Raw genomic sequence first — 14,467 nt, 5'->3', positions numbered from 1 at the left:
TAAGAGACCACAGGTGGGTTGATAAGTTGCTAGGGTCACTATCAAGCAGAGTTTTTACTTTTTACTTTAAAGTATTTTTTCAAGTATTTGTATTTTATCCCTGTTTTTCTTTGGACAACATACATTCCAAAGCATATTATCATAATTTTCATTCTATTACATTTCGTAAATACACGGTTACATTTAATATTTAAGTACATTAACATATTTAGTTTTACTCAAGTAAAAGTACACAATTTAAATGTAATTATGTATTAAATAAATTTTAATATGCAATATTAAAGAATACAAAGTATGATTATATGCTTTAGAATGTAGTGAAGTAAAAATTTTCCCAATACAAACATCCTAATAAACACAGATGCTTTGAAAATGTAACTAAGTATTGTCCATCTCTGCTATCAAGTCCAACTAAATTAAATTAAAGCTGATAATAGTCAGTTTTACTAGCATTTGCGCCGCAGCCGCTATGAAAGCCAGCCATTTTGTTGAAGGTTTGCCACTCGACGGGGGTGAGTTCCGCCGTGGTCACGTGGAAAAGTGACGCCAATGCATACAGTGGATAGGGAGCGGTTTCAGACTATTTATTGCACCTTGCTAGCGCAGTGGGAGTTCGTCGCTTATCGATGGCAAACGGCCAATCCCATTGAAAATGAATGGTAACCTGTCGCTCTTAACCAACTGCAGAAGCTCAGAACCGTACGTCATGACAGTCTGACCCCTTGTTCAGACAGCCAGCGATGTTATCGCTGTGTGTCGCTCGTCTCTTTCAATGAGGCATTTCTAAATCTGGTTGTCATAAACAAATGAGTACGATCCACTCCAGTAACGGACGAGAGAAGGATGATGTGAACTCCATTGCTTCGTTCTCATTGGTATTCGCTCCCAAAATTTGCTCAACATTTGCATAAAGTTAAACTTTTCTTAACTTTCTCGCATCGCTGGACACGCCCATACTGTCGCCAACGGTCACTTTCGCTTGTGTCGCCGAAAGTCGCCCGGTTTCCATTGAAATGAAATGACCAGCAGTAGCAGAGCGACGCGATCTCATTCATTTCAATGGAAACCGGGCGACATTCGGCGACACGAGCGAAAGTGACCGTTGGCGACCGTATGGGCGTGTCCAGCGACGCGAGAAAGTTAAGAAAAGTTTAACTTTATGCAAATGTCGAGCGAATTTTGGGAGCGACTACCAATGAGAACAAAGCAGTGGAGTTTACGTCATTCTTCTCTCGTCAGTTACTCTCGTCAGATGGTACTCATTTGTTTATGACAAGCAGATTTAGAAATGCCTCATTGAAAGAGACAAGCGACACTCAGCGATAACGTCGCTGGCTGTCTGAACGAGGGGTGAATGGGGCGTGACAGCACCAGCCTGACAGTCTAAGGGCGGAAGTGGGCCTTATAAGGCATTCCGCTACTACTAAGGTGGGGCCAAAATACGGACTACCGGCACATCCGGGAACTTGACTGTAAATTTCGTCACCGCCCCTTTTTGGGGGAAATGGACCGGACCTTCCGTTGACTTCCATTCAAAATAGCGGAACAAAGCAACATTTTTACACAGCCGGCAGGCGTAAATAACTTATGAAATCACTAAGATTGAACATGTTGGGTGTTTGTCTGTCCATCCTGCCTGCCATAGAGCGCGAAAGATACATTAACACATTTGATTTGGTGAATGTGGAAGCATGTCCCTTTCATTCTCACAGCGTCAAATTTGTGTAACAACGCCATCCAGTGATTGCTGGAAATATCGCTAAGCCAGTTAGTTGTATGACTCGACGGAAAAGTGCACTCAGTACTCTAAATATAAAGACATAATAAATAAATACGAAGTAACTTTCAAATACGAAGTAAAATCATTCACTTGCTTCCCTGTTGACTCGATGAGGTACGAGTAAATGTCCGGGTTAGACACCTCTGGCCAATAGGGAGCGTTGTTACACAAATTTGACGCTCTGAGAATGAAAAGGACATGTTTTTATATTGACCAAATTAAATATGTTAATTTATCTTTCGCGCTCTATGGCCTGCAGGGTGGACAGATAATTACTCAACATGTTTAATCTGAGTGATTTCATAAGTTAATTACGCCTGCCGGCTGTGTACGAGCGTTGCTTTGTTCCGCTATTTTGAATGGAAGTCAATGGAAGGTCTAGTCTGATTTCCCCAAAAGTGGGCGTGAACCTGTTCAGAGACATTCTATGACGTTGCGCCGGTTGTGCATATAGACAAGAAGGCTATTTGCAAAAAAAGAGCTTTTTATGTGGGAGCTAAAGCAATAATCGATGAAAAAGAAGTTCGAGTGTAGTGAACACTAGCTGCTTACTACGACGTACGTGATTGTTAATCACCATATCTGTTTGAGATATTCAGATTTATGCTCTTTTTTATGAGAGCGTTGGACGTTTGAGGTAAATGACCCTTATGTCTCATATTTTTTTGATAGATTTCTTTAATGCACACGGAACTAATGATTGACTTTTATTTATTTTTTTTAGTTACGTTGTTCTACTGCGTTTGGTTTTCTCATTGCCTGTTTTTTGTGCAATGTCACTATGTTTTTATTCGTTTAATGTGAGGGGTATTAGTGATATGTTAAAAAGAAAAGCTATTTTTTTATATCTTAAAAGATTCAAGTCCGATTTTTACTTTTTGCAAGAGACTCACGCTTTAGCAGCTGACTACAAATTTTGGAGGAATCAATGGGGTGATGACCTTTGGTTGTCCTATGGAAGCAATAATTCTGCAGGTGTTGCGATTTTAAGAGGAAATTTTAAAGGGAAAATACTGAGGAGTAATGTACACTCATCTGGAAGATGGATAATTCTGATTGTTGAGATACATGATGATAATATTATTGTTTTGGGAAACATTTATGGTTATAATAACAAAGCTGAGAATCAGACTTTGTTACACAGTTTTGAAGAGGAGATTTCAGGAATATTGTTGACATTTTCTAATGCTAATTTGGTTTTGGGTGGAGACTGGAACACCATCAGTGATCCCTTATTGGACTGTCTGCCTTCACGACAGATTAGACCATATTCCTTTTCTTATATTAATGATTTATGTTTGCATCTTAATTGTCTTGATGAATGGAGAGTTAGGAATCCTGGTAAAGTTGAATTTACATGGAGTAATAAGGATGGCTCCAGACAATCTAGAATTGACTTTTGGCTACTGTCTAAAGAAATGGCACAAAAAGTTAAGGAAATTGATATACTACCTTCTATTCTTGCTGACCATAAAATGATCCATGTCATGTTTGAGTTTGATAGTTTGGCTGAAAAAAGATCTGGGTTTAATTACTGGAAGCTAAATAACTCTCTCCTTGGAAATGAAAAATTTCAGGAAGTTGTTAAAGATATTATAAAGGATTCTTATAGTAAAGCAAATGCTTCTAAAATGTATGGGAAACATTGGGAATTTATGAAGTATTCAATAAGAAAGTTTGCTATCAGTTTTGGAAAAGAATTGGCTAAAGCTAGAAGGGTTAAGGAGGATTCCATTATTAAATATATTACTCTTATATATGAAAAACATAGTTTATCTCAGATAGACAAAGACATGTTAGCTAACTTACAATTAGAATTGGATCAAATATTTGAGAATAAAGCAAAAGGAGCATTTGTGAGGACAAGGCGCAAATGGTTGGAAGAAGGAGAAAAGAATTCAAAATATTTTTTTAATCTTGAAAGAAGAAATACTGAATTGTCCTCTTTAAAAAGACTTACGATTGATACCAAAATTTCAACGGACTTAAATGAGATCTCTCTGTTTGTAACAAATTTTTATAAAAAATTATACACAAAAGATGAAGGTATTAGTGATGCAGAGACTTTTTTGGAAAATATTAAAAGTAATTCTAGGGTGATAGATGAAGACTCAAAACATTTTTGTGATAAGGAAATATCATTGGAGGAAATTCATAAAAATATTGCCAAATTGAAGAATAATAAATCACCAGGTAATGATGGTTTAACGGCCAAATTTTATTAAACTTTTCAGGAAGATCTCTCTGTGTTCCTTTTACATGTTTTTCAGGAAATATTGGAAAATGAGAAAATGCTGCCTACAATGAATCAGAGTTTAATAACCCTTATTCCAAAGTCAGGAAAGAACCCACTTACGGCGCTTTTCCATTGCATAGCACCCCACGGTTTGGTTTGGTTTGGGTCGGGTCAGCTCACCTCACTTTGGCGTGGTTAGCTTTTCCATTGAGTTTAGTATCACTTCGCAGTGGGAGGAATTATAGGCGTGTCGTTATATTTGCGCTGCATACGGCTGTGACATCATACAAGAGAGAGCGTCCTTGTACATTCCCAAACATTTATTTATTTATCAGTCCGCCACAAAATTAAAATTGGCCACCACAAATACGTAGATGTTTACTTTGAACATTGCGTTTATAACTACCTCTGTCTCACATGACAGTTTCTGTTCAAACACCCGTGGCGTCAGTCAACAGCTCCGCTGAGCCTCAATGAAGTTGCATTAAAGCATAAATAATACTGACGTGCACGTCGCGAATGTGCCGCCACAAAATTAAAATTGGCCACCACAAATACGTAGATGTTTACTTTGAACATTGCGTTTATAACTACCTCTGTCTCACATGACAGTTTCTGTTCAAACACCCGTGGCGTCTGTCGACGGCGCTCCGCTGAGCCTCAATGAAGTTGCATTAAAGCATAAATAATACTGACGTGCACGTCGCGAATGTGCCGCCACAAACTGCAAGTTTGGAAAAAACTTTTATGTGTTCCTGATTCACAACCTGTGGATGTTTTTAATCGCTAAAAGGGTGTTTGGAAACTTAAAACAGAGCACAGATGACAACATGTTTGCTCGAGACAGCGCAAGCTAGCAGCAAGCCTTAAGCTAAAGCTAATATTTTACATAATAGGATGACGGCGCCGATGACGATTCTCTCAGACCAATCAGTGAACTACAGTGTTTACGCGTCACGTTTGGTATCAGCTCGGGCCGCTTGGAACCCCAACCGAGGTGGTACGAAAAAAAGTATCGGGTACTACGAAGTGATCCCAATGGAAAAGCTCCCAAAAGTAAGCTGACCCGACCCAAACCAAACCAAACCGTGGGGCACCACGCAATGGAAAAGCGCCAATAGTATTGACAATTGGAGGCCCATTTCATTAATTAATAATGATGCTAAATTATTGTCAACTGTATTTGCAGAGAGGCTAAAACTTTGTCTGGATAAAATAATTGATGACTGCCAATCTGGATTTATGCGTGGCAGATATATTGGAAATAATATTCGTTTAGTTTTGGACCTAATTGATTATAATTTCTTAATTCAAGATGAAAGTTATATATTATTCATTGATTATTATAAATGTAACGTCCTGATAAATATCAGTGGAGAATAGTGTTATTCAATGTGTTCCTATTACAAAACCTGTTTTATTGTTATTCCTTTTCTTTTGAATGTTCAAATAAGATGTATGAATACTGACTATTGAATTGCATTAAGTTTTATAATTTAATTAATTTTCTCTATATCTGTTTAATGATTCACAGATATAAATTAATTAAAATTAACAATAAGGGACAGTTTAACAATGCATCGGTTCAAGATGTGGATTTTGTTTAAATAAAGTTGAAAAACGGATCTGACGTCAGAGCGGGAGGAAAAAAGGGGAGCTCTCGAAAAATGGCGCTGCAACGAAGAGAAAACGTTTGTTTGTTGTTTTCCTTTGCGTTGTTTTGCGAACTCGATAAGCAAACTGCGTTCAACTTGTAAGCCAGTACGGTTTTCAGTGTGGGACTGTGGACTGAGAACAGTCGGTGTGTGTTTAAACTGTGGAGTGAGTTGAACCACGAGAGTTTGCGGGGTTTCTTATCGTGCAAGGGGACCGTGACACGCCAGCCTGCTTGTCAGAGGAAAAGATACCGTTCGGGAGAGAAACGCAGAAGTGTCGCCAGATGCTTATCAACGCTGCAGAGGGTTCAACGTTGAAGGAGAGTTAAACGACGCAGTTTGGATTGCCTACGGATGCGGTAGGAATTTGTTTCATATCTTCAAAAGGGAGAACCGATTCCCAGAGCTCCTACGATAAGCGCGCCAACGAACCAATATGCAAGCTTGCTTATAGAACGGTAAAAGTGCACTAATAGGTTTCTACAAACATTGTTTACCCGGGGTCTTTTATTATTGTTTACTTTCTCTTTCTTATTTTCCATACTAAATGTTTTATATCAGGTGTTCTATAATACAAGGTTAAAGTGAAACTAAATTACTGTGTGTACGTGGTTTATTTCTACATGCACATTGCATATGTTTATTACTGTTTATACTAAGTTTAAAGGTATTGGTGGTACCACTACACTGTGATCAACTGTGCACTTCTCTGCGCCCTCATTCGAGTGAACAACCCACCGCAAGTGAGAACCACAACATCACCCTAGACTGTCCAATGTACAATATGTCTCTTTCACCACATGTAGACTGAAACTAATTCTATTGGGCTAATATTTAATTACATCTTGTATCAGATACTCATTTAATACGAGCGGGTGGTGACAAGGGTTACATTTTTGGGGGCTCGTCCTTGGATTGCTGTATGTGTGTAAATATTCTCCAGTGTTAAGTGTAGACTTACTGCTGTACATTTTTTTTGTTATTGCTTATTGCAGACATTGAGGTGTTTTCTATTGTTCTCCTTTTCGCCTTGTTGTGAATATACAAAATGGATACTAATGAGATTGAGGCTTGGTGCAAAAAGAAGCAAATAGCTTATAATAATGCAGTAGTGTTAAGCAATGTTGACCCAAATGTCACAGATGATGTTTTGCTGCAAGCTGTGAATTTAGTCAAAGTTTTTGGAAATGCTAAGATAATAGATCGCTGTCTAGATGCGACCTTAAAAACCCAGTGTGTACTTTTTAGGTCGTCCACTGACCTTTCCAAACTAACCATTCCTGAATGTGTAAGGTCCCCGGAAGGGGTTAGCTCTTGGCCTGCTCATGTGCTCAACGTTGCTGCAGAGGGTGAAGAATTCGAAGCCAAGCTGTTGTCATTCCTAAGGCATGAGGGAAAGACTCTCGCTGATGTCAAAGGCTTAGTTAACCCCTCGCCTCTGGATATGAACACTGCCCTGATAAATGCCATTAGTTCCTTAGTGGATAAATGTACTGCTGCACCTGCTGACATTCAGAGCTACAGAAAGCTGCGCATGTTCTCTGGCGAGAAACCCACTCCCAGCGGAGAAGAAGAGTATGATGCCTGGGCGGAGCAAACAATGCATTTATTGGAAGAGTGGCAATGCAGTGACAATGTGAAGAAACAAAGAATTGTGGAAAGCTTAAAAGGCCCAGCTGCTGACATAGTGAGGTTTCTTAAAGCACAGAACCCTACTGCTACTGCATTTGACTACATGCATGCGCTGGAAACCGCTTTTGGCACCACTGAAAGTTCAGCTGACCTTCTCATGAGATTTCGACACACCTTTCAATATGAAGGCGAGAAGCTGTCCACTTATTTGCTAAGGTTGGACAAACTGCTGCACTGTGTATTCAGGAAAGGAGGGGTGCAGCTGGTTGAGATGAATAAACTTCGCATCGAGCAGGTTGTGAGAGGTGCCTTGCCGCATGACATGGTTGCTCTTCGTATACGCATGACACATAAGTTGCGTGATCCACCTACTTTCAATGACTTATTAAAAGAGGTTAGGGAGGAAGAAGATATGCTCCAAAGTCGTAATGATGTCAAAAGCACGGTGATGTCTAAGACTGTTCATCCCGTTTTCAAGCCTGCTCCTGAGACCAGCAACAATTCTGAGGTGGAACAGCTGAAAAAGGACATCAGCGTAATGAAAGCTGAGATGATCAACCTTAGAGCAGCAACTGTACCTCCACAGCTGGATGCTCAAAGTCCACAGTCTGAATTCTATGGCAAAGCTAGATACAGAAGGAACGACACCCCACAGACAGCTGCCAATTTGGAAGATAGACCTGTACTCTTCTGCTATAGATGTGGGGAAGATGGACATTTTAAAAGAGAGTGTGAGGGTGAAGAAAATCTAAAGAAAGTCAACAAGCGCCTCATCAAATTGACAAAGAAGTCGGGAAACTACCGCGGGAACCAGTAAAGGAACGGCCTGGCATCCCGGTAGTGAAAACACGTTCCACCGAGTGCATCAAACCAGACGAAAAAGGAGAAAACTCTATACCTGAAGGCTTAGTGGGCCCAAGCTCTGCTGTCCCAGTACAGATTGAAGGCATCTACACTAATGCTGTACTCGATACTGGTTCTCAAGTGACTTTGCTGTACAGATCCTTCTACGACCGATATTTGAAGCACCTGCCATTGACATCTATTGATGCCTTGCAGATTTGGGGCCTCAGTTCTGCTGATTACCCTTATGATGGCTATTTGTCGCTCAAGCTCGAGTTTTTGGAAGCTGACATAGGAGTCACTGAGACCATTGATGCACTTGTGTTGGTCTGTCCCGACCCTGTTGTGAGATGCGGCACCTCCTTACTTGTTGGCACCAACACACCGACTGTGATGAGACTACTTAGCAGCTGTAAAGAGAAGGGTGGAGAGAGTTTTGTCAGTACCATGCACATTCATCCTGCTTTCAAAAAGGCTTTTGAACACTTGTCTGAACACCCAATTGAGGATAATGATCTCAAAAGAGGCACCGTGTGGTTCCTTCAGCCTAAACCCATTACTTTACAACCTGGGGTGGTAGCAAGAGTGACTGGTGTACCGAAGTGTCCGCAAATGCCAAGTGCAAAAGCTATCCTGGTGGACTCCCCCAGTGAGGCAGCAGAGGAGTTGAGGTTTCCAGAAGGACTTTTAGTTAGGCCAGAACTGCAAACACCTAGCAATGTGATGTCCAAACGAGTTACCGTGTTGATCAGGAATGTGTCGGCACATGAAATCAGGTTAACCAGAGGGATGCCGATCGCCCATCTGTTTCCAGTCGATGTAATGTCTTCGCCTGCTGGGGGGAGGGGGCCTAACAGTGAGCCTGCCGAAAGAGTGACTCCATCTTCTTTCAACTTTGGAGATTCACCAGTCCCTAAGAGCTGGAAGGAAAGACTAGTGGGTAAACTGATGGAACGTAGCGAGGTTTTCTCGACACATGAGTTTGATGTAGGTTGCTGTAAAAGTACACACCACACTATCAAAACCACAGAGGACAAACCTTTCAGAGAGCGATCTCGTCGACTTGCGCCTGCTGATGTAGATGCACTGAGACAGCATTTGACACAGCTCAAAGAAGCCGGGATCATCACAGAGTCAAGAAGCCCATATGCCTCACCGATCGTGTTAGTGAGAAAGAGGAATGGGAAAATACGAATGTGTGTGGATTACAGGACTTTAAATCGGCGCACTGTTCCCGATCAGTATACAGTACCGAGGGTCGAAGACGCACTCGCCTGTTTAAATGGAAGCAAGTGGTTCAGTGTGCTAGATCTTCGAAGTGGGTATTATCAGGTGCCCATGAGTGAGAACGACAAGGAGAAAACTGCTTTCATCTGCCCGATCGGGTTCTTCCAATTCGAACGGATGCCACAGGGGGTGTCGGGGGCTCCAGCAACTTTCCAGCGGCTCATGGAGCAAACTGTCGGAGACATGAACTTGCTGGAAGTTTTAGTATACCTTGATGACCTGATTGTTTTTGGAGCAACACTTGAAGAGCATGAAGCAAGATTGCTAAGGGTGCTCGATCGTTTAAAGGATGAAGGTCTCAAGCTGTCACTAGATAAATGCCAGTTTTGCCAACCATCAGTAACTTATGTTGGACACATCATATCTCAAGCTGGAGTATCCACAGACCCAAAGAAGACAGAGGCTGTAACTACGTGGCCCAGACCAACTACAGTGACTGCCCTACGATCCTTCCTCGGTTTCTGCGGCTACTACAGGCGTTTCGTCAGGAACTATTCTAGGGTGGCCTATCCATTGAATCAACTCTTGTCGGGTTACCCACCAGCTGGAAAAAAGTCAAAGGTGAAGCGGGACCACACCTACATAAACCCGTCAGAGCCATTTGGACAGAGATGGGATGGCCAGTGTGAAGCAGCTTTTGAAGAGCTGAAGCAGAGACTTACTCAAGCTCCTGTACTGGCATTTGCCAACTCACAGCTCCCATATGTGCTTCATGTCGATGCCAGCCAAGAAGGTCTAGGAGGTGTGCTTTACCAGGACCAGGGTGAAGGGTTGAGACCAGTCGCTTTCATTAGCCGGAGCCTGACTCCCTCTGAACGACATTACCCTGCTCATAAATTGGAATTTTTGGCTCTGAAGTGGGCTGTCGTTGAAAAGCTGCATGACTACTTGTACGGAGTAAGGTTCGAAGTGAGAACAGACAACAACCCATTAACTTATGTGTTAACCTCTGCCAAGTTAGATGCCACAGGTCATCGCTGGCTTGCTGCTTTGTCCACTTACGACTTCAGTCTCAAGTATCGTTCAGGGGTTCAGAACATTGATGCAGATGCTCTTTCCCGTCGACCACACCCCCCACTCATCCAAGAACAGGAGTGGAAGGCTATTCCTGCTGAAGGTGTAAGAGTCATGTTTCAGATGTCCGCAGTGGCCAAAGGAAAAAAACAAACTCCTGATAGAGCAGTTGATCAATTAGGAGCTTCTATGCATGCAGTTCCACAAGCTTATTGCAATCTGTCTATGTTAAGAGATAAAGAGATGCCTGTTTTGAGCCTTTCGGAGTTGTCTAATGCTCAGCAAGAAGATCCGGGCATCAGAGAAATCTGGTTAGCACTTAAACATGGACACATATCCAGAGTTGACAGGACAAAGCACCCAAACTGTTCCTTGCTTTTGAGAGAGTGGGATCGGTTAAAGATACAGCATGGTGTTATGTACCGAATCACGATTCCCCCTGGCAAAGTCCGCCGTTTTCAGTTGGTCTTACCTGAAAGGTACCAGAAGATGGTGATAAAATCACTGCACGACGACGCAGGACATTTGGGCCTTGACAAGACCTATGGCTTAGTTAAAGATCGTTTCTACTGGCCACGAATGAAGTCTGATGTTGAAGAGTACTGCAAGTTGTGTGCAAGGTGCATTCAGAGGAAAACTTTGCCCAAGAAAGTCGCCCCACTGACTCATTTGACAAGTAATGGACCAATGGACCTCGTGTGTATGGACTTTTTGTCCATTGAACCTGACTCAAGCAATACCGAAAATGTCTTAGTCATTACCGATCACTATACACGCTACGCCCAGGCTTTTCCAACAAGAGATCAGAAGGCCTCCACTGTGGCGAAGGTGCTTCTGGAGAAATACTTCGTCCACTATGGATTGCCAAGGAGAATGCACAGTGATCAGGGTAGAGACTTTGAGAGCCGCCTTGTCAAAGAGGTACTGGGTGCACTTGGGGTCAAGAAGTCCAGAACAACGCCCTATCATCCTCAGGGTGATCCCCAACCCGAGAGGTTTAATAGAACATTGTTGAACATGCTTGGCACACTGGACGTAAAGAGAAAGAAAAAGTGGAGTCAGCACATTGGACACCTTGTCCATGCGTATAATTGTACGTCCAACGAAGCCACTGGGTTTTCACCTTACTACCTCATGTTTGGCCGAGAGGCCAGACTACCTGTGGATTTGTGTTTTGGCACATCTGCCGATGGAAGCCATCCTAAGACTTACTTGAAGTATGTGACAGATATGAGAAGAGAGTTACAAGCTGCATACGAACTAGCCGAATCTCTTGCTGCAAGGCAGAATGAAGGAAACAAACGGCGGTATGACCAGAAGATACGCTTCTCACAGTTGTCACCTGGAGACAGAGTCTTGATACGAAACTTGGGCATGAAAGGAAAACACAAATTAGCAGATCGTTGGGCGTCTCAACCTTATGTTGTGGACAGTCAGATACCAAATTTGCCAGTGTTCCGATTGAGACCACAAGATGGGAACGGGCCTCACAAAACCCTCCACCGGAATCACATTCTGCCTCTTGGAAGAGGTGTATGCCTGGAACAGGGGCCTGATATTAACACTACATCAAATCCAGAAGTCTTGCGGAACAGACGACGAAGACTTCGGAATGTTCATGAACATACTACAGGAAGGAGTAATGGAGTGCCAGAAGAGGTCAAAGACAAAAGAGAGGAAAAACTAGGAGATTATGATGAGAGAAGGGACTATTCAGACTCTGAAGATGAGGAAAATGGAATGTTATATGATCTATCTGTCAGAACTCACTGTGCTGGATTGGACAACGATATCTCTGAACCCTTTGGCCTGGATTTGGATGTTATAAGAGATGACATGAATGGACAGCCAGAATTGATTGAGTCTGAAGTAATGCATGATGTCATGGAGGAAACAGGAACAGAGCTAAGAGGAAATAAGTCAAGGTTTATTGGGACGACTAAAGAAACTGATGAAATCGGTGAGAGTCGAGACAAGTCACCAACAGATGCGACACTTGAGGTCGAGAATAACCAATTACAGGATGTAAATAGTGAAGCAAACACCAGCCGACCTCAGAGAGTCAGAAGAGCTCCATCCAGACTAACCTATGATATCCCAGGGCACCCAAGTATCATATCATCTCCAATAGTGAGATATATCTCTTGCTTTTACAAGTGGAATAGTTCCACTTGAGCACATGGGCTACCAAGAGCTATACCTACTTCTTTCATATACTTAGCTTTAAAAGCACCAAGCCATGAGGGCATGTCTTATATTGGTGGAGGGAGAGTGTAACGTCCTGATAAATATCAGTGGAGAATAGTGTTATTCAATGTGTTCCTATTACAAAACCTGTTTTATTGTTATTCCTTTTCTTTTGAATGTTCAAATAAGATGTATGAATACTGACTATTGAATTGCATTAAGTTTTATAATTTAATTAATTTTCTCTATATCTGTTTAATGATTCACAGATATAAATTAATTAAAATTAACAATAAGGGACAGTTTAACAATGCATCGGTTCAAGATGTGGATTTTGTTTAAATAAAGTTGAAAAACGGATCTGACGTCAGAGCGGGAGGAAAAAAGGGGAGCTCTCGAAAAATGGCGCTGCAACGAAGAGAAAACGTTTGTTTGTTGTTTTCCTTTGCGTTGTTTTGCGAACTCGATAAGCAAACTGCGTTCAACTTGTAAGCCAGTACGGTTTTCAGTGTGGGACTGTGGACTGAGAACAGTCGGTGTGTGTTTAAACTGTGGAGTGAGTTGAACCACGAGAGTTTGCGGCAGGGACGGACTGGGACTAAAAAACAGCCCTGGACTTTGACTAGGCCCGGCCCAAAGCAATCGGAGTGCGGAAACTCGACAACAACAATAACGCCTGGCATTAGTGTCACAAGACTTTAATTGTGGCTCATGATACTATCCCATCCAAATTATAGCAATAGCACTGATGTTGACTAGATGTTGTGTTAAAAGCATATTATTCTAGATTAACTTGAATACTCACATGTAAATGGAGGTCTCAACACACTGCAGTCCCTCTGGCTGAACCAATACAAAACAGGTATCTGAAACACACAACATAGTACTGTATGAGTCATATGATAAATCACAAAGTATAGATGTTTTAATATACAGTTTAACTTGAATACTCACATATAAATGGAGGTCTCAACACACTGCAGTCCCTCTGGCTGAACCAATACAAAACAGGTATCTGAAACACACAACACAGTACTGTATAAGTTATATGATAAATCACAAAGTAAAGAGGTTTTAATATACAGTTTAACTTGAATACTCACATATAAATGGAGGTTGAATACTCACCTAAAAAAACAATCCAGCAATGGAATTTTACTCAATGTTGGGGGATAAGGATTTTCTTCAACAGGTCGCTTTGTTCTGCAACTAAATAGTTCAGTTATTTTGTGACATTTAGCTGCTTCACTATCTAAATTCCGCAATTTTTTTTCTCTCACCTTCTCAGCCCCACCCTTTTCTTTCCGCTTTTTACCCGCGGCCGCGTTATGCATATTGTTTGTTTGTTTCTATGCTTCTATGTTCTACTTCTATCTAACGTCTTTGCTGTTGGTTTTTCTCGGTTTTTCTTCCTCCTCATACCACTTCTTCTCCTTACTTGGCGGCCACGGCCAGTGCAGCTGGCATCCAACTTAAAGGTGCATTACTGCCACCTACCGTACTGGTGTGTGAAACAGAGTAGGGGGGGGGGGAAAACAGGTAATGCCGGCGTGCGTGGCGGGTGGTGGGCCGGCCCACCGGCCGTCCTGAGTACCGGCCACTCTGTGATTTTCCAGATCACACAGATGGCCAGTCCGCCCCTGGTTTGCGGGGTTTCTTATCGTGCAAGGGGACCGTGACACGCCAGCCTGCTTGTCAGAGGAAAAGATACCGTTCGGGAGAGAAACGCAGAAGTGTCGCCAGATGCTTATCAACGCTGCAGAGGGTTCAACGTTGAAGGAGAGTTAAACGACGCAGTTTGGATTGCCTACGGATGCGGTAGGAATTTGTTTC

The 14,467-nt window shown here is 42.1% G+C and overlaps 1 long non-coding RNA gene across 1 annotated transcript; it reads right to left on the bottom strand.

Annotated features, from left to right (window-relative positions):
• Nucleotides 1-13,211: 13,211 nt before the first annotated feature.
• Nucleotides 13,212-14,124, bottom strand: LOC141350633 (uncharacterized). The gene is made up of 3 exons (XR_012358769.1): nucleotides 13,763-14,124; nucleotides 13,589-13,649; nucleotides 13,212-13,500 (listed from the first exon to the last, which is right to left on the bottom strand). It is a non-coding gene; the product is annotated as an uncharacterized lncRNA (long non-coding RNA).
• Between the last annotated feature and the right edge of the window lie 343 nt (nucleotides 14,125-14,467).

The sequence above is a fragment of the Misgurnus anguillicaudatus genome, chromosome 18, assembly GCF_027580225.2.
Source record: "Misgurnus anguillicaudatus chromosome 18, ASM2758022v2, whole genome shotgun sequence".
NCBI lineage: Eukaryota > Metazoa > Chordata > Actinopteri > Cypriniformes > Cobitidae > Misgurnus > Misgurnus anguillicaudatus.
The sequence above is the reverse complement of the archived record's forward strand: the minus strand, read 5'-3'. Positions and strand labels throughout refer to the sequence as shown.